Source organism: Grampus griseus, assembly GCF_964374135.1.
Source record: "Grampus griseus genome assembly, chromosome: 16".
NCBI lineage: Eukaryota > Metazoa > Chordata > Mammalia > Artiodactyla > Delphinidae > Grampus > Grampus griseus.
In genome coordinates, this window is record NC_139010.1 from 32,452,243 (window position 1) to 32,472,612 (window position 20,370).

Genomic DNA, 20,370 nt, shown 5'->3' on the forward strand with positions numbered 1-20,370 from the left:
TCTAAGCACTACCTGGATCCTTTATCTTAAAAGAAACTGTCGAAACTTCCTGGACTATGAGTGTGTCAGAGCTGCCCGCTCACGCTCAGTCAGAGCAGAGGAACTCACTACCACTAGTGGGCAAACGCGCACGTGTTTGGGTGGGGAAGGGTCAGCCTTTTGTGCGCCTGTGGTGTTTCGCACTCAGTACTCAGCTCTCGGTGGAGAGAATGGCCACGGCTCGGTCAGGGAAGGCTGCAGAGAGCAGCTGCTGCCCGGAGGCTGGGCAGGGGTTCAACCGGGCTATGAGGCGGGATGGGAGGTGAGGGGAGAGCATGTGGCCGGCCAGCAGGCTGCAGGGGCACAGGCCAGCCCCTCTGCCCCAGCGAACACAGCCCGATGTGCCTGGGATGTGGCAAAGGCCCAGGAGACTTCTCCGTACTGAGTGTAGGATGGAGCCAGGCAGGGACCTGGTGACCCCCAGAATCCCTCCGGGAGGTGTGCCTCTGACTCCGGAACAGGGACTGGGGGAGCCATGGGGAGCTGCTCTGATTGTGCACGGCTCTGTGGCAGGCCGGCGGCAGGAGGCTGTGGGTAATCTAATTAGTGTGCCAGGCGGACGGGCCAAGTAATCCTGTGCCTGTAGACTCACTTTCCTTTAAGCCTGCCCCCACCCAATCTCTCCCTAAATCCTTCCACTGCCTGGGTGATGTCTAGCAGGAGTGGACTTGTCTCCATTGAACAGATGGGTAAACCAGGGCCCGAGAGGAAGAAGCTTGCGTGATGCCACAGCTAATAAGTGGCAGGGTGGAGCTTTGAACCGGGTCCATCTGAACCCCAAGCCCGCGCTCAGCGCTGCCTTCTGCCGTCTCCCAGCCTCTCCTAGAATATCCAGACTTGCATGCACCTTCATATAAACCACCTGTTCAACATCCCCATTTTATAGATGAGGAAACAGAGGCCCAGAGAATGTAAGACGCTTGCCCAGGAGCACACAGCAAGCCAAGGGCAGAACCTATTCCAGAATCTGATCTGGCCCACTGTGTCCACCCAGCTCCACACCCCAGGCGCAGGCCCAGGGATCCCATCCTGGGCCCCACCCACTTCCTCTCGGAGCATCCACTGCCCTTCTGTTTTCCTGCCGCCTTTGGCACTCTCTCTGGCTGAAGGCACCGAGTTCCTCCTCAGAAAGCTCCATTGTGCCCATTGTTTAAATATAGATTACTAATGAAATGCCTTTTCATTGCCTTCCCAGTGAATAGTTTCCTGTAAAGTTAATTTGCAGTGTTATGTAAATTCTGTTTAACTTCAATCAAGTTTCTAATTATGTTTTTACCGCGGTAATTCCCATTTGATTTGTCATCTCCTGTTAGGTATTTAATGTTCGGGCGGGCAGGTTTGCTTTCCCTCTGTCTCTTGGTTTTCCAAGGTCCACTCCCTCCCTGACCCCCGTCTGTCTTTCCTCCTTTGCTCCTGCTTCCTTCGTCCCCTGCCCCTTCCCTGTGAATCTTTCCCACCTCCTCTCCTTCCTTCCCTTCTCCCTCTTGCAGCCGTTCCTTCTCCCTTTCCTGTCTCCCTCTGCTCTGTCTGGCTCTGTCTCGCTCTCTCTGCTTCCCCTCCTCCCTCCCACCCTCTTTCCCCTTGTCACCTCCCCCATCTTCCTTCTCTTTCCATTTCTCCATCACTCCTTCTCTCCTGCTCGGTGCTGGGGGCCTGGCCCTGGTATGGTGGGAAGTGGTTAAGAGCAAGGGTGCTGGATCTGTGTGCGGCTCCTGATCTGCCCCTTATGAACGGTGTGACCTTCAGGTTGCCAATCCCTCATCTGTAAAGTGGGGTGACAACGTTACCTAACTTGTAGGGTTGTGAGGATTCAGTAAGATAATATATGAAGGAGGGCTTAGCTTAGCGAGCAGGCCTGGTCGGAATTGGCTTTCATTGGAGAACTCTCGGCCACACCCCTTATTTCTCTGTGGGCTTCCTGAGGTGCCTCTGCAGTGGGTGTCTGTGCCACTGGGGTGATGGAGGTCAGGCCTGAGGCCAGGGCAGGGTGGGAGCCAGCCGCAGACCCCCACAGAGCTGGTGGCCGTCCCCCTGGAGCAAGGTGTCAGCCCTGCCTGTCAAGAGATGTGGCCTCCTTCTCCCTTAGAGGGCTGTTCTCGGGGCTGTGAACATGAACAGGCCTGCTGTTCTCAGGGAGCATCTGAGGCACAGACCCCCAAAGCTGGAAGAGCCCTCGAGACCCTGGCCCCCAGACCTTTCCCAAATGAGAGGGTAAAGGCAGAGCTGCTCCCACCAAGTTGGACTAGACACCCCCTTCCCCCCACCCTTTCTCCCACCCTGGATGCCCCCCAGGCAAGACCATGGACTCTGGCTTCAAAACTGCTGCTCTGGGTACCAGGCCCCGACAGACCTGTCACTGACTCACTTGGAGACTCCCCTCTGAGCTCCGACTCCCCTCCTGCCCTACATCCAACGCTGGGCTTTGGGATTCTCCCTGCCGTCAGCAGCTGGGCGGCCACAGTTTCCCAGCAGGCATCTGCCCTCTGGGTGGGGAGGGCGGAAGGAAAACACCAGACAAGGCCGAGGGCTGGGCGCTCTTCCTCCCCTCCTTCTCTCCCCTCCTCCCCCCCCTGCTCTATTCCCATCCAGCACGTCCCTGACACGTCCAGGAAGCAGAAAACAAGCGTTTGGAGAAGGCATTCTTCTGGGTGAAGAAAGGCAGACCCGGTCCCTTGTCCTTCAGACACAGGGAAACCTGAGCTGGCCCAGTCCCGGCCTGCTGGGCTGCGTGATCACCTGACCTGCCGCAAGTGGCTGTGTTTGTGTGTGTGTATGTGTGTCTCCCTGGTCCAGGAAACCTTAACCAGTCACGTGGCTGCCTTCCCTGTTTGTCTAAGTAAGCAGTTCAGGCCAGCTGCAGCCAGGAGGCTGAGACAAGGAGTCAGGGGAGGAGGCCGCACTGGTAGGGGTGGTGGACAGAGGGCAGCCCTGAGCCAGGTCCTGGAGTTTTCGGGCCTCTGGATTTGGTGTGGAGAGGCCTGGCCTGGGAAATGGCCACTGCTTCTGACCCTTACCCTCCCTGGACCTCCCCTACCTCCATCTGTCAAGAAAAGATACTGGGCTTGCTGACTACAGAGAACACGCCCAGCCCTGAAACAGGGTTGGGGGGGGGGCATCCTCTGTCCAGGAGCAGCTCAAAAAGGCCAAAGAGGGACACATGTGGATGCAGCAGCCCCTGTGATGTCCCCTAGAGCGTGTTGCTGAGTCCTGGCCCCTCAGCAGGAGAGCCCAGGTCAGCCCATTGTCATGCATCCAGCAAGCCACTGGTTAATTCAGCAGATAGGTATTAAGCACCTACTGTGTGCCGGGACCTGGGCTAGGCAAGGGGGTAGGGTTGTCCGCACCCCAGGTCTTCCAGAACCTCTCTGGACCTCCATACCTGTGACATATTTTCCTCCTGTTGGATGGACAGGATCACCTTTCATAGCAAAGACCCTGTGCTCGTGTCATGAGGCAGCCATGTCCCACCACACTGCCACTCCAAGAGGATGAAACCTCAGCGTTGGGCAGGGGACCTCAGGGGAGCTGAGAGACATCACTGAGTCCCTCGTGGACCAAGCAGCTGGGGCAAGGGTCCCTGTCCTCCAGAGAGGCTGGAGTCAGAGCCAGGCTTCCAGAACAGATGTGGGCAGAGTGCAGAGACCCTGAGCCCGGACATCTGAGGGCCTTCTCCGAGCCCACCCAGGCAGCAGAGCCCAAGGGAATGCCCTGAGTAGGGCCTCCCTCGGCCTTCCTCCATGTTTACCTGACCTGAGCGCTGTGTCTTACCTATAGAGGGCACAGTCCCCCAGGTCCTGGAGGAGGAGGAGGGCTATGGTGGCCTTGGGGGCAGTGCTCTTGAGAGCCCACCTGGGTTCAAGTGTCTGTTTGTCCCCCTTCCTCCCTGCTGCTTCTGTCCCTCCTTCCTTTGACAGACATTTCCTGGCAACCAAGTCTGTGCCAGGCCTGTGCTCAATACAAAGCACATCCCTGGCCGTGGAGATGCTCACTGCCAAGCTGGCATCAGCGACATCTCAGGGTGGGCGGAGGCCCGGGCAGAGGCAGCCATTGGGTGGGGATCAGGGTGTGGCTGACTCCACAGGCTGCCCTAGGTTCTGGGGAAGCTTAGGCATACTTTCCCCGGATGGACTGAGGCCAATTCTACTAGGTGCCCGGGATGAGGGGCACAGAGAGCTGCCATCAGGCCCACACAGAGCATTGTTGGCCCTTGTCTCTGTTGTGATAGGATTTGGGGGTGTTCAACCTGTAAGGGTCCCATGAGCTAATGAGCTCAAGGCCATTCTGATACAGCTGGAAAACTCCAATCCAGAAAAGGAATGGAGGTGGGGTGGCCACTGGTTGAGCTGGTGGCACAGGCCAGCCATCCTGCCACCCATGGCTGAATGTGGGTTCTGGCCAGGGGTGGTTCTAAAGCCTGTGTATCTCCAGCCTCAGCTTGTATGCCCCCGGGGTCAGGAGGCTCACTACTGCCCCATGGCTGTCTCAGTAACTCTCCCTGGTAACTGGTGCCCTGGCCGCCCACCAGGCTGTAGTCTGGCTTGTCTTCTACGCTGCCCACCTCAGGCCCACAGACCTGAGGCTTTAGCCTCCTTAACCTGGTCCCTCCCGAGCTTCACTGCTTCCAGGAAGAGCATCCGGCTGGGCCCGCAGACAGCCCCATCAGGGCCTGTTTGATTGGACTAGTGTGGACATGTCATCAGTGTCCTGCGTTGGGCAGCCGAGGTGAAGCCAGTCAGCCCCTGCCCGAGTGAGCGGGGGTCCCACCTTCCCAGCACAGCCCCTGGGGAGGCCCTTGGGCTGCCCACGGAGCAAGCAGGAGACCTGGATCCCAGCTCCATTCCTGTCCCCAGGGTGATCTCAGGCAAGGCCCAGCCCCAGTCAGCCCAGACCACCTCCTGTTCGCGCTCCTCCCCAGCACTGAGCTACAAGAGGCCTTTGTCCACGGTGGGCCCTCCGCACTTTCTGGCCTGTTTGCTTTCTGAGTCGCCTGTTTGCCGAGCAACCTTGAGAGAGACCTGAGACGCTTCTCCCATAGCCTGTGCCCTGGGCTGAGGGCCTTTCTTCAAACCTCTTCCCCCTCACTGGGCCAGGCCACTAACTTCTCCTTTCCCCCCACCTCCTCACCTGTGGACAGGTGAGTCCCCAGCTCGTGAGGCACACGGAATGGGTTGGGTTCACCTGGAGACCATGGGTGTCCCCACAGCCCCTGGACCGAGTTCCCATCCCACGCAGAACCTGACACTTTTAAGGATCCAGGCATCCAAAACTGGGGTGGGGGTTGAAGGTGTCTCACTCTGGGTGCTGCTCCCATGGTTTGACATCACATTGTCCCTGGTGTGGGGACTACCCTGCCCGGCTGGGATGCCACAGCTTCTGCAGAGGTACCACACTGTCCCTCGTCTTTGACCCCTGGGAAGTTCTGCCTTTGAGGCCTGAGATCCATCCTTGCTCAGCTTCTCCCCTTGTCCTGGTCGCTTCAGCATGGCTCCTTGAAAGTGACTCTGCCCGAAGTGGGGGAAGACGGTGATCTGATCCCCAGGGAAGGGCTGATTCCTACAGCCTCTACTCAGCTGTGCCTGAAGTTCTGGGAATAAAACCCAGTAGTGCTTTTTTGTCAAGGCCTCTTGCTAGGAAACAAATAGCTGGAGGTCTAGCGGTCAGAGGCCAAAGGCCACTGAAGAGGCCAGGGCAGCTGCGCACTCCTGCCCCAGGAAAGTTCGGTGCTTCTGAGGAAGACTCCACAGGGCCCTGCTCTCTCCTGGTCTGGGCGGGGCCAGTGAGACAGGAAGCCAGGGCAGGCCCGGAGGATGGGACTCAGGGTGGCCTGGGCCTGAGCCAGGGATGAGGCGAAACCCAGCCCTGGCCTGGTCCCAGGGCCACAGGCACACAGGTCACCCACCCAACAGGAAACCCTGCCCGGCACCCCCTTTGTCCCACCCCGTGTTTCCCGCGGGTGGTGCTTCTACTGTTTCCCGTGGGAGCTGCTGCCAGGAATCATGCCCTCTTGAGAAAGGAAGCTGGACCTCAGGCTCGCGGCTGCCCTGCCTCTGACCTGTTCTAACCCCCTCCCAGGGCATCCCGTTGGTGGAAGCTCTGGGTCCCTGCCCGTCCCTCACCCGCACATGTTGGTGACTTACCTTCTCCTAGATGATCCGTCACCTTTAGGGGCCTGGAAGGGAAACCTCATAGTGGGGCCAGGCTTGGGAGCCTGGAGAGCAGGGTTTTTGTCTGGGTTCCACCACCAGCTTGCTGGTGCACGTGGGCTAGTCACTCACCCACTCTGGGCCCCATCTGTAGAAAGGGGAGAGGAAGAAGCTTTGCCCAGCTAGGAGCATCCCGTGGGATAAAGGGTTTAGAGGTAGGATGAATCTATACCCTATAAGGACAACCAGGTTTGGGGTTAACTGCCCCAGATACACCCCCACCCCCAATGCATCTCAGATATCTCTATATCCAGCCCAGTGGGGAACAGTGTCTGTGATGGCCCCCAAGCAGGGAGTGAGACGTGAGTGGCTGCCAGTGTTGCCATGGGGGATGGGGGTAGTGATGCTGGCATCACCCCTCTCTGGGTCATCCCACTGATGACACGGGGGCAAGCTGGGCATCTGTGCCTGGGCAGGAGCCCTCCCTCCTCCCTCCTCCCTCCTCCCTCCTCCCTCCTCCCAGGATCTGAGAGGTGGAACATGCCAGCTCTCTCTGCTCTGCCCTGCTCAGGCAGATGGGCCAGGGTGGCAGCCTGTGGGCGGAAAGCCAGGGAGGTTGCAGTGCCGAGGGGCAGATTCTCCTGCCACTCTCCAGCCCTCCTCCTCCCCCTGGTAGGTGCTCTGAGGACTTCAGTTTTCCTTTGGTTGTGATGTTGAGTGTAAAGTGCAGGGAGGAACAGGGCAACGATACTAAGAGCTGCAGACGCTTCTGTAGCACTCTGTGGAGGTGCTGCTCCGATCCTTTATCTACAGGAATTCACGTTCACTGTGACAGCATCTCTGAGGTCACTACTCCTGTTGTCCCCATTTCCAGAGGAAGAAACTGAGGCACAGCCTGGTGAATCGACCTGCCCAGGGTGGTTACGCTGGGACTGAACCGGGCAGCTGACTGCAGAGCCCATGCTCTTGGCCACTGTGCTGCACAGCTTCTCTGACCCCCCTCCCCCGACCAGGTACCCCCAGCCTAAGCCCAGCCCAGTATCAGGGGTTGCAGCTTGTTCCCAAAGGGGGATGAAGGGAGGGTCAGGATGCCAAGGTGAGCAGACCCAAGTCGCCATGGCATTGGGTGAGCTAACAGACTCGGGGTCACCCTGACCTTGTGGACCAGCTAAAAGCTTGTTAGCAACAGGGAAGACCGTAGGTCCAAGCAACCCAAGCCCCTGCGCTGTGTGGTGACAACTCAGCCTCCAGTGGTCTTGGACACGTTGCCGCTCTGAGCCTCAGCCTCCACGTCTGTCAAATGGGCCTTTCAGAGCCAGTGGCATAGGGAACTGTGAGGAGTCCTTGAGGTTCTGGGAACACAGTGTCTGACCCCTGTGGCTCCTCGGGGGGGGTGTGAATTTCCTTCCCAGTGAGTCAGGCCACAGGGACGGGGACATTCCTGGCAGCAGGATTAATGTGGGCAGGGTGCCGGGGTGGGAGCCCAGACGTTACGGGTCAGAGTCAGGCTGGGGCCTCGAGTATGAGGATGAAGAGTTGGAGCTGACCTCGTAGACACTGGGGAGCCATTGAAGTTCTTGGCCAGAGGAGTAACGCGTCCTTGGGGAGAGGAACCTGAGAGCAAAAGAACCTAACACGCTCTTCCAGGTGTGGGGCCCCGATGCAGAGGGCGTCACATGGCGAAGAGAGTTGGCCCTGGTGGGTGTCAACGCCAGCTCTCCTCCTGGGCGCGTGGTCCGCAGGGCGCTGGGCAGCACAGGCTGGGGGTGTGGGCCCCGCAGAGAGGAGCAGAGGCAGCGCTTATGCCTCTTCCTCTGCGTGTCCCGGAGTCCCCCCAACTCGGGTTGTCTGGGTTTCCCACCCAGCTCTGGGTGGGGCCCCGCCGCTCCTTCCTCCCTCTGTGGCTTTCTGGTCCTAAATGGGAGGGGACTCTGGAGGTTGCAGCGGGCTGTGGAGCGTGAGCCAGGGTGGGGACACTGGCGGTGGGTGGAGTCACGGGATGGGTGGCCGTGAGTCAGGCATTGCTGGGCCTGTGTGTCATCTGGCTGCCTGCTGTTCTGCCTTCCCTGCGTCTGTCTGCCTCATCTCTCCCACCGGCGTCTGCGCCTGTGGGCTGCTCTGCTGGGACCACAGTGCTATTTCCAAGAGCTCCAAGCCCACGATGGAGAAGTCAGAGGAGCTGGACTCCAGGTCCCAGGCTCCCCCAACATGCAGGGTGACCTTGGACATGTCCCCTCCCTGCCTGAGCCACCATTTCTCCGATTGAAGAGTGAGGGTGGGGCTGCCCAGGGTTTCTCAGCTCCTGCTGTACATGAGATCCAGGACAGCTTTGAAAGATAGCGCACCCCAGACCACTTAAATCCCTGGGGCAGGGCCTGGAGCCTGGGCGGGAACCTCCGGCCTGGACGGGCTGCTCTCCCCACCCTCCCCAGGGCCCCTGCCCCAGGCAGCACCGTGGACCAGTGTGTGGATTCTGGAGCCCAGGGCCTGCACTGGATCTAGCTCTGCCACTTTCTAACACCATGGGCAAGTGACTTCATGTCTCTGAGCCTCAGTTTCCTCATCTGTGAAATGGGGACGACCTTACCGCTTTATAGAATCGCCATGGGGACTAATGGGTTAACCAGCGTAGCCAGTGCCTCTTAGAGCCGGGCCTAGGATGGATGTGGTGAGCACTGTGCACGTGTCAGCTGCTGTGTTCTCTGATCTAAATCTGTTTTCACACCACCCCTCCCATGACTGCTCATTCATTCATCCATTCATCACTGCTCAGACATTCTGGGGGCAGGCCCTGTGCTGGGTGCTGTGGACGACAGGAAGGAGACACCATTGTGGGGCTGGCCTTGGCCTGTCCAGGGGTCCAGTCCCAGAGGGCAGCTTCTGTCAATCCCAAGGATTGATGGGCAGGTGGGGGGTGGCTCCCCCAGGAATCCCACCAAGTTGCTGGGCTGAGGGAGCCCCTTTCTTGAAGAACACACAGAGACCTCAGCCTCACGGGAGGAGGAGGGACATCGTAGGCTGGTCCTGACGGCCTCAGCTGGGAAGCACCTGGGAGTCCTCAGTGCCTCCTGGCAGGGACCCTGGGATGCTCTCTGGGTGTGTGATGGCTCAGACAGGGCTGGGCCCTGGGGCTGCCCAGGAAGGCAGGAGCAGCCCTGGTAGGCAGTGAACAGAACAGGGAACCTCCTCGGAGCCCATCGCCAGACCTGGCCCCATCCTCCCATCTCCTAGAGTCCTCCCAGCAGCCCAGGACGTTAGGTAGGCACTAATACCACTTTACAGATGGCAGATGGAGGCTTCAAGGGATCGGGAGGCACTTGCCCAGGTCAGGGAGGGTATGTGCCAAAAACAGGCTTGGAGCCCCCCTCGGTGTTAGCAAGATCCGGTGGGACCAGTCAAGCTTCCCTGGGCGGCTGCACAGTGGAGCGTCTCAGGACAGGCTGCAGATGCAGTTTGATGATTAACACACCCTGCAATCCTTTTCTTCCCCAGCCTTCCCAGCAGCGACCCTGCAGACCATGACTGGGCTGCCCTTGCAGGGAGGGCTGGCGTCCCTACAAATACCATGAGCTCCCGTGGCCTGGCTCCTCCGAGGCCAGGGGTTGGGCGCCCTTACCCCAGTGCAGCCTTCTCCCTCCCCATTGCACCGTGAGTAAACTGAGGCAGGGAGAGAGGCAGGGACTTGGCTGAGGCCACGTGGCTTGCAAGCAACAGAACTAGGACTTCATCTAGGCCTGGGTGACGTTAGTGCCCGTGCTCTGACCCGCTACCTCCTGCAAGCGAGAACAGCGCTCTCCTTTGTCTGGCATCTGTAAATCTGGGCCTTGGCCATCACTTCAGACTGGCCTGGCCCACGTGTGACCAGAATCCCAGAGGGATGCCTGTTTGGGGAGTGTGACCGCCGGGGGCTGGCCCCTGGCCCAGGACAGGGATGGTCAGGAACACTTGGTACTAGCATTTTGCATGTGCTGTCGGGAGTGCCCGTGCCCTTCAGCCCCTCGACCTTCCCGCCTGCCCTGGGCCTGGAGTCCAGGCTGCCCTGTGGAGCGGACAGCTGACGGGGCTGCCCAGGCCTGCACCAACCATGGGTGTCATGTCAGCTCAGCCAATCTTCCAGCCAGTGTTAGCCCGGACCAGGAAACTGAGCCCTGGAGGGACGGGGGCTTGTGCGTGAGTCCTCAGCTCCTCAGTCTAACCTCCAACCAGAGCTGGCCTGGCTTCTCGTCCTGTCCCTCTCTGAACTTATGTCCCCTCCTCTGCAAGGTGGCAGGCTTAGACTGAGGACCTCCACGGACTCTTCTAAGCGCCTCTGCAGGGCATTTGGGATCGAGGGTATCACAGGCATGAGGTTGAGGTGGGCAGCACAGGGCCCTGCCACCCTAAGCAGAGTGGGCGGGGCAGGAGACAAAGCCTGTAAGAGGGGCCACTGGCAGAAAATCCAGTTTAAATCATTGGCATTGGGAGTGGCAAGCACCCAGGTGGGTGATTTGGCCAACCCCAGCCAGGTGCCCCTCTGGGCAAGACTCTGGCCCCTGGGGAGGGTGAGGCTTATGCCCACCCATGGGGCCTGATGACATGGTGGCACAGAGCATGCACCTGGAGGATGCTCAACGCCTTTGGCCGTTCTGTGGGGAGGGATCGGGGGGCCCCCTCCTGGGAGCAGGTGACCCTCAGGAAGCCTGTCTCTGGGAAACAGACCCACCGTGCTGGCTCTTGAATCAGCCTCAGAAGGGGCCTGAAGCCAGGACTCATCTTCTCGGGATCTTTCTCCATCTTTTTGGTAAGAGATCCAGTGCCTCCCTGCCCAGCAAGACCCCAAGCTTCACTTGGCAGCAAAGCTGAGCCAGTGAGAACAATGGCGCTCCCTATTTACCAAGCACTTCCTGTGCAAGTGCAGTGCAGGCATAATCTCGTTAAGTCCTTACAACTCTGTGAGAGGAGGGACTCATTATCCCCATTTTACAGATGAGGACTCTGAGGCCCAGAGAGGCTAAGTTTCTTGCCCAGCATCACAGCTCAGTGGACAGCAGAGCCACTCCACACACACCTTCCGTGTGTCAGAATCTAGAGCCACGTTATGTGCCCTTAGTCCACGCTGTACCTCCCCCCTTGAGTAGAGGAGGAATTGTTCATTTGACGGCTTGGGAAGAAGGGAGCCCCCTCCCTCTTCCTCCAGCAGGAGTGAGCCACGAATCACAGCCAACTTCTGTCTGGTCTCAGTTTGCCCCACTGCGCAAGCCCGACATCAAGAGGCTGGGTGTCTCGGCACACACGTGCGCCATGAGCCAGGGCACCTCTGAGCGGCAGGTTGGGTGAACGTCGTTCCTCGGGGCCCGGATGGTGCTCGTGGAGAGGGCGAGGGCTTTCCCCTCTGATAGGCCTCTCCAGCCTGGCCTTGATAACACAGCAAGTTGGAATTGGGCTCTGGGTGAAGCTTTGGCGGGGCCCCCGGGGATGTGTCTGCATGTGCCCTTGAACGCAGCTGTCCCCTGCTCCTGATTTCATCTATCATTTTCTCTTCAGTCTGAGGCTTTTCTCCTGGCAAGCCTCTGGGCCTTTGCCCAGGAGGGGTGCCCTCCTGCCTGAGAGGCTCTTCTCAAGAGCATGATGCCCTCGACACCCCGTTTTGCTGCCTTCCAGCACTCTGTCCTAGAATTACTCTGTGTCTTGCCCGCCTCGCATTAGACAGTGTGCAGACACCCTTGGGAAGCATCCAGGCCGGTGACGTTGGCCTTCGACCGTGCCCTCCTCTCCCCACCCATCCTCTCCTACTCTTTTCCCTCTCCTTCTCTTCCTTCTCTGGCACAAAGTAGGCAGTGTCATTAGCTGTCGGGAGAAGGAAATGAATGGATGGATGGATGGCATAAACAAACATGAAGGGGAAGCAACCTGAGTGTCCATCGACAGATGAATGGATAAAGAAGATGTGGCACATGTATACAATGGAATATTACTCACCCATAAAAAGGAACGAAATTGAGTTATTTGTAGTGAGGTGGATGGACCTAGAGTCTGTCATACAGAGTGAAGTAAGTCAGACAGAGAAAAGCAAATACCGTATGCTAACACATATATATGGAATCTAAAAGAAAAAAAAAATGGTCCTGAAGAACCTAGGGGCAGGACAGGAATAAAGGCACAGATGTAGAGAATGGAGTTGAGGACATGGGGAGGGGGAAGGGTAAGCTGGGACGAAGTGAGAGAGTGGCATGGATACTACCTAATGTAAAATAGATAGCTAGTGGGAAGCAGCCGCATAGCACAGGGAGATCAGCTCGGTGCTTTGTGACCACCTAGAGGGGTGGGATAGGGAGGGTGGGAGGGAGACGCAAGAGGGAGGGGATATGGGGATATGTGTATATGTATAGCTGATTCACTTTGTTATACAGCAGAAACTAACACACCATTGTAAAGCAATTATACTCCAATAACAATAAAGATGTTAAAGAAAAAAAAAAAACCATGAAGGAACAACCCCTAGAGGTCCGTTTATAGCCCCCATTTTCCAAACGAGGAAACCAAGTCTCAGAGATGTTAAGTGGGCAGAGAGGTTTTGGAAGCCCCTACCTTTCCCAACACGCTCTGCTTCCGTCCCCGCGGTACCAGGTGTGGCCCCAGGTTTGTGCTGGGCGTCTCCTGACCACCAGAGCTTTTCCCACCTGGAGGCATCCCTGAGGGCCCAGCAGCAGACTTGTCAGGCATACACTTCATTCAGCAGAACCTGCCAGCCTGCCCTGCCCCAGTCACTTGCGAAGTTTCCACGCAGGAGAGGGGGAGGCGGGAAGCCGAGGGGCACGCAAAGAGGGGCATGCAACAAGGACCTGCAGGGCAGGGCCAGACGAGACTCGCTGGGCTTCCCGGGCCTGGGTGCGGGCAGGCTGTCAGAACAGCTCAGAATATTCTCAGCAGAAGTGAAGACATACAGGATTATTGAAGCAAGGGTAGTTTGTGATTCTCAGGCAGCCCTGGCCAGGAGTTTCCCCAGACCCCAAGCCACCAGCTTCATAGGTCTCTTTACTTATCTTTTCCTTGAGGCCAACTGCAGCTGCTGTCCTTTGGGGAAAAGACTCAGGATTTCAGGTCCTCCCCTGAGCACTCAGGGCTGCCCAAGCCTCTGCTCAACCCCGCTGTCCCTGGAGTGAGTACGAGGGTCTCACAGCTGGATAACCAGGCACCCAGTTTTAATTATATGCAAGGAGAAAGAAAGAAACACCGTCCAAATGTCTGGAAGTTCTGGGCAGGGAAAGCTCACTTGGGGGAACTGTCAGGGAAGGCAGCATGGTGTAGGCGGTCCTTTGGGCATCGGAGGATGGACAGGGTTCCGATGGGCGGAGCTGGGACCACAGAGCTGTTGAGGGCGTGGTTTGGGGTAATAAGACAGTACACGTTCTACCACTTCTAGCTGCATGACCACTGGTATCTGCTGCAAAGTTTCTTCATCTATAAAATAGGTCTTGCAGTTCCCTGGTGACAGAATTGTGCTGAAGATGGAGTGAGGCAGTGAGAGCTTCTGGGGCTGTTGAGGAAGGGCCCTGGCAGGTGGGGCAATCTGCCGGTTTGTCACATCTTGAGCACAATGCGTGTGTTTGTGTGCGTGTCATTGGCAGCAGGGATGAGTATCTGAGGCCTGGTGACGGCCCTGAACTGCAGGCCAAGAGGTGGCATTGGTGTAGCCCCTGCCCACCACACCACACGGGGTGGTCCAGCTCCCTGTCCCAGTGGCCTGTGGGTATGTCGGTGTTCTGGCCAGTGTCCTGCTCTACAGGGTCAGCCTGGGGCCTCCCCTAGTGGGTGAGTAGTTAGAGAGACAATTCAGAGCTGCCTTTTTCCTCCTGGCCATCAGGCCTTGGTTTCCACATAGGCCCAATTAAAACTGGGTGACTGGTTATCTCTGTCTCTTCCCCATGTCTGGATTCCCCCAGCTTGGTGAGGTCAGAGAACATGTATTCCAGGAATGCGGGAGGCGGGACAGCCTGCCTGGTTTGGATAACCACTGGGGTAAATATTTGCCTTGCTCCTGGAGCCAGCACTGGCTGCCCGGGTAGGACGACGGGCCTGTTCCCAGGGTCATGTAAGGGGATGCTTCCCTGGGTGGGTCTTGGAGGTGAAGGAGTCCGTGCCTCCCGGGTGAGCCTGGGAGCTGGGTCTGAGGCCACCTTGCCTGTGCAGGGCCCCTGAACCAGCAGCTGTTCGGCCCATCTGTGAAGTGGGGGTAGGCAGAGCTGCCTGGTCCAGCTCAGGTGAGGCGGGCCAGCCCCCCGTGAGAGCCAGTTCAGGTCAGGCAGTTCAGCCAGTGGGGCAGCAGGTTGGATCCGGTTTGGGTGGGTGCCCACATGACCGTGTTCTGGTCCCCACTTGACCACTTATGACCTTGACAGTTAACCTCTCCCAGACTTTAACGGTCACCATTCGCTGACCTGTTCTTGCGTGGCACCTGCATCTGCATACCCGTGTCTCGTTAACCCCTCACAGCCACCAGGGCATGAGGGGCACGTGTGTGTGATTAGCAGCAGATGACAAGAGCCCTGAACTTCAGCTCAGCAGTGCCACTCGTGTGGTCCCCTGTCTGCGACCACAGCGGGGCAGTCCAGTCCCCTCTCCCAGAGGCCTGGGGATAGGTCAGTGCTCTGGCTAACATCAGGCTCTACAAGGTCAGCCTGAAGCCTCTCCTGGTGGGTGAGTATCTGGAGGGGCAGCTAGTCCCTGTTTAGAGAGGAGATGATCAGAGATGCCAAGTGACTTGCTCAAGGTCACCCAGCATTAAAGGGCAGAGCAGGGATTCAAACCCAGCTCTACCCACCCTTGCCCTCGACCTCACCACTGAGGCTAGGGCCGGGCTCCAGGCCAGAATGTGGGCTCCGTTGGCGGCTTAGAGAACAACTGGTCACTTAGCCACGGGCACCGAGCCCTCATGATGCCCCACATTCTGGACACCCGGTGGCACGGGCACCTCTGTCCTCCAGGAATCCCTAGTTAGCCCTGCATCTCTCTGGGCCAGCCCCAGCCCCAGTCAGCTTGGCCTGGTGCCCCCACCCAAGCCCACACCCAGGTGGGTCCTTCCTCCCAGGGGATCCATTAGAGGAGGAGGGGATGGGAAGGTGACTGTGGCTGGGAGAATCCATCTGAGTCCTGGGACAGTCCCCACCCCTGAGTGACCTCTGCCAGACCCAGCCTTGCCACTTTCCAGCTGCAACACCCCTGGCAACCCTACCCTCCCTCGGAGCTCAGTGTCCTGCTCTGCAAAATGGGTACTCGTTCCCGCCTTGCCCTGCCCCCGAGAGCGCCAGACGCGCGATGAGAGTGAAAGCACGTTTCAACGTGTGATCTGCACACCACGTCTTCTGCCCCTTCCTGCCCTCGCAGCCAGAAGCGGCCCTGTGGTCAGAGCGTCCCCCTCACCCAACCCGGAGTAAGAGTGCTGAGCTGAGGATGCCAGGAGAGCCCTTTGGGCAGTGGGGCACCTATCCCTCTGGGAGCCTGGGTGGGCCCTACCACCCCCCTGGGCCCTGAGTCTCAGGCTGTGCACCGCCCCATGGCACCGAGGGCCCTTTAAGCAGAGAACACTTACCTGCGTGGATCCGTGTCCTTTATGGTTGTGGTCTGCTCAGGCTGGGAGCAGGCACGGGACACCTGTCCCTGGTCTCACCAGGTGGCCAGACCCTTCCAGGCTGTGAGGCTCACCTAAGGGCATCCAGGGGGCTGGGGCTGGGGATGGGTGATTTCACCTCTGTGTTCACAGCCCCACCTGGGCCTGAGCTCCCCCACCTCCACCCTAACATGTTTGAGCAGCCAGTGTGAGTGAGGCCCAGCACAGGGTCAAGGGAGCCCGGGTGTCCAGTGCCAGCTGGGCAGGGTGTGGGCTCCCTGGCTGGTCATCTGGTAGTGGGCAGAGTCTGGGTGTCAGCAGACCGCCCGCTCATGTCCGGGCTCTTCTTACTACTTATTCGCTCCTTACTACCTGCATGACCTTAGGAAGCTCTAGACGCTTTCTAGCCCTCGTGTGTAAATTGGGCATGCTCTTTAGTTTCTACCTCATAGCATTTCACCGAGGGCTAAAGGAATATCCCAGGTATAACCCCTAATGTGGACCCAATCAAGGTGAGCTCCTGGTCCTTTCTCCTTCCCAGGTTGGGGTCCAATACAGGTTTATGGGGAAAAGGGTCAGTCCCCAACCAGGGGAGTTCATATCCTGCTGCCCCCTCTGTGTGGTGCCCTTGCTGTGTGACCTTGGACAAGTCTCTTCCCCTCTCTGGTCTGTTTGCCCCTTTGCCCAAGCCCAACAGCAAAGAACTGGGGATGGCTGGGGGCAGAGAGGCACGAGCATGTGCGCCATAGTCCAGGCGCCTCTGCGAGGCAGGATGGGCAGGCGTTGTTCCTTGGGGCCTGGATGTCGCTCACCGAATGAGCGAGGATTTTCCGGCTTCTGTCTCAGCTGCCAAAATAATTATTTTCTCTTTGCCAGTGGGTCTGCGGCCAGCTTGCCTTTGGGAAAGGCCTGACCTGTGGGCAGTGGGGAAGCAGGAGGCTGATTCCAGTTCTCCCCCAGCCACTGACTTGCTGCGTGACCCCGGGACGGGGGCAGGTGCTGCTGTCTCCAGGCCTCACTTTCCTCCTCTGTGAAATGGGAGAGTTGGAGTCAAGGGCCGTTTGTGTCCCCATGGCTATAGCAGAGTTTGGGGACTGCCAGAGTCAAAGAGTCAGGACGCAGAGATATTCTCTTTCCCGTGTGGGGTGGAGGTACCAGGCTGGGCTGTGGGAGCCTGGGGCTCAGGACCCCAGCGCTCCATGGAGGCCAGCGCCAGCTCCTGCAAGGTAATTTAGCCTCTGCTGACATGGCCGGAAAGCTACCTGCCTGTCCGGCACTCATATGCCTTACCTTATACTGTCTGTACCACTCTTAGAGGGAGGACCCCTCCTTCTCTCTATATTGCCTCCCACTGATAAGGAAACAGAGGCACAGAGAAGTTTAAGAAATTGTCCAAAGCCACATGGTAAGGGGATGAAGCCAGGACTTGAAGCAGATCATTTTTATTATTGAGCCCACCTCTCAAATGCCAGGCCTTGATGCCCTTTATTGAAGCCATAGGCACCCACTTCACTCCCTGGGAGACCCTGCCTGCTGCACAGCGGGTCTGAGGCCTCCGCCAGACCCTCACGTGTGTGGGAGCCCACAGTTAATGTGGCCTGTGCACGCCCACTCCTGCTGTAGCCACGGGCCTCATCCTAAGAGGCGCTCAGCCCTGTAGGCAGGTTTCCCGTATCTTTTTTTTTTTTTTTAATATTTATTTATTTATTTGGCTGTGCTGGGTCTTAGTTGCGGCATGTGGGATCTAGTTCCCTGACCAGGGATGGAACCCAGAGCATGCAGCCTTAGCCACTGGACCACCAGGGAAGTCTCATGGTTTCCCGTGTCTTAGAGGAGGGCATGCAGGTGCAGGGAGCGTGGCGATCACCCGGAACCATCCAGCGAGGTGCCTTCATAGCTGGGACTCAAACTCTGCAGCCAGGACTCCAGAGAAGCCTCCCTGCCAGGCCCCTGGGTCTGGTCCTCCTGGATTCCCGTGGGGCCCGGTGTGTAGGGAGGAGAGGGGAGTACTGGTGGCTCATTGTGGAGATGGTGCAGCTGGACCCACTGCCATGGGGGGCAGGGGGACTGGGGTCCCCACATACCCAGTGCACCAGCGGATCCTGCCACTGCTGCCTTCTGCTCCCTCTCCTCTGAGCACCACTGTCGCTGGCCCAGACCCCTGGGGCAGCCCCCCCAACTGGTTTCCCTGGCTCGTCCTGTCCCTTCTAAGCCCTTCTCCCTAGCAGCCATGGGCATCTGTTCAGACTGGACCTAAGCTCATGTCCCTCAGCTGCTCAGACTCTCTCATGGCTCCCATCCACCCTCGTAGTGATCAGGCCAGCCTCCTGGCTGTCACTCACCCCACCCCTCCTTCCCCTACCGCACCCACCACACCACCCATTCTCAAGTCTTCTGCTGAGCCAGTCTTTTTACCCTATCTTGGAGTCTTCACATATACTCTTCCCTGCGCCTGAAACACTGTTCCATGCGTCTTGGCCTGCCTCTCTCTGGCTTATCCTTCAACTTTACTTCCCCAAAGAGACACCCCTGAAACTTGAGTTTATGCTGTGTACGCTCGCCCTTGTACTCGTTCTTTCTGGCAGACATCACTTGTAATTATGTATTGTTTGGTTCTTTGCCTATTATCAGAGTTCCTACAGGTCAGGGACCACTATCCTGTTCACAGCTCAGGGTGTTTGCTCAATGTCTCTTGAGTGAATGAACGAATGTCGAGTGCTTCTGTCACCATGTGTCCTTAGATCCTCCCAGAAACCCTAGGAGAGATCATTGCGATCCCATTTCACAGGTGACAGAACTGAAACCTGGAGAGGCCAGGAGCTTATCCACGATCACATAGCCAGTAGCTGGCAGATGTGGGGTGTCAGGGGCCTGTTAGTGTTAGGGCTCCCCAGCATGGTGCCCCTTTTCCTCTCCATCCTTCAGATTCCCCATCTGTCAAGTGGGGACGAATGGTTTGGCCGGCAGTAAACGTTCCAGCAGGTGGGCAGTGTGGCTGGGGTGGGGTGGGGAGATGTGGCAGCAGGTCATTTCTGGGGCCCCTGCTGTGAGTGGTCCCTGACCACCCTTCTCATTGCAGCAGGATGGAGCTGGAGTGAGGCAGAGGGGCCGCCAGCTGCTGACCGGAACGTGGGACGCTGGTGATTCGTGGGTCACTGAGGTAGGTGTGTGGCTGGGCTGGGGGGGGCAGCTTGGCCTGGATGCTTGGGGAAGGGGCAGTGTGTCCTGAGTGGGGGACAGGTGCCGGCCCCGGCACACTGCGCCTTTGACTATAGCACAGCCCTCATGGACGGGATTGGGTGCAACACCCACCCCGTCCCCACTGAGACCTCATCGGCCCCCAGAGGGGCCTCGAGGGGCCTCTTAGGCCTGGCCTGTCTCTACCGTGGTTGCCAGGGCAGGGGTGGGGAGATGCACACAGAAAGAGGGGCAGGTTTGGCGTCCCCAGCATTGGCACAGCAGCCCTGTCTGTACCACTCAAGCCCGTGGCACATGGGCTTCATTCACTGTAAGCAACATGGCAGCTACACGGGAAGAGGCCTGGGTGGGCAGAGAGGCCTGTTCGCTGGGCTGGGTGCTGTGGCTGGCCCACCCCCTTCTCTCCCGCAGTCGCACTGAGGTGCACACCTGAGCGCTCACAAGTCTCTGGGCTCTGGGGTCAGAGTGCCTGCGTGCAGATCCTGGCCCGGCCACTCGTCCACCATGACCTTGTGCGGTTTCTTCGTGCCTTGGTTTACCTGTCCGTAAAAGAGGGCTTGGGATCACAGCACCGGTGCCCACAGGTGCACTGGCACAAGGCACACAGGAAACGCTCCGGACCTATCATTTTCCTTAGCAATGAAGGGCCCCTTCCTCCTTCTTGCATACCTCAGTTCCCACCATCCCTCCTCCCTGAGGGCCCACCAGTGACGGGATAGAGACCAAGCGGTCGTCCAGCCTGATGAGGGAGGGGGAACTCCCGGGAACAGCTGGAGCCCGAAGGTCCCGCGCTGAGCCTCCCGGGCCTGCCTCAGGCCCAGACACCAGTGTGTCTCATCCCAGAGTGGCGTTTCAGGGTTGAGGACACTTGGCCCTGGGCCAGAGGGCAACCCGTGTAATCCCTCTTTACTCTGTGGCTCCCAACCCCGAGATGAGAGGCTGTCACGGAAATGCTGACTTGGGCCAGGGCCTTTTGTCCCAAGGCTCTGGGGCCCAGCCAGGGGAGCCCGAGTCTTCGTCCTGCCGTGAGGCCCTGTCCGATCGTCTCCCTGCTGCCCCCAGCATCTCTCCTGAGGCCCCGGTGCTCCCAGGTACCCACAGGCAGGGCCAGGCGAGCCCTGGGGATCCCCTACGCTTCAGCCAGACTCTGGAACCAGGGAGCAGGCCTTGATCTCCCTTCCCGCTGTAGGAAATGCTGACTTCCTCCTATCAGCTGCATGACCTTGGGCAAGTCCTTTCCCTTTCGTGAGCATTCTCATCTGAAAATGAGGATAATTATACCGGCGTTTCTGAGAGGGCTGTTACGAGGATTGCTTGGAAGCCAGGAATATTTTAAGTGTTGCAGCTTGGTGAGAGTCGGCTGTGTACCAGGCACTAGGCTCCTTAAATACATATTTCTCTACA

General features: G+C 58.4%; 1 protein-coding gene across 4 annotated transcripts in view; it reads left to right on the plus strand.

The window, feature by feature from the left end:
* The window catches only part of ZMIZ1 (zinc finger MIZ-type containing 1), a gene marked incomplete at its 3' end in the record, with an annotated part of 188,508 nt that overhangs the window by 25,811 nt on the left and 142,327 nt on the right, over positions 1–20,370 (plus strand). For all 4 annotated transcript variants that reach the window (XM_082672927.1, XM_082672928.1, XM_082672929.1 and 1 more), the window contains one exon: positions 18,848–18,928. The remainder of the gene's footprint in view (positions 1–18,847; positions 18,929–20,370) is intronic.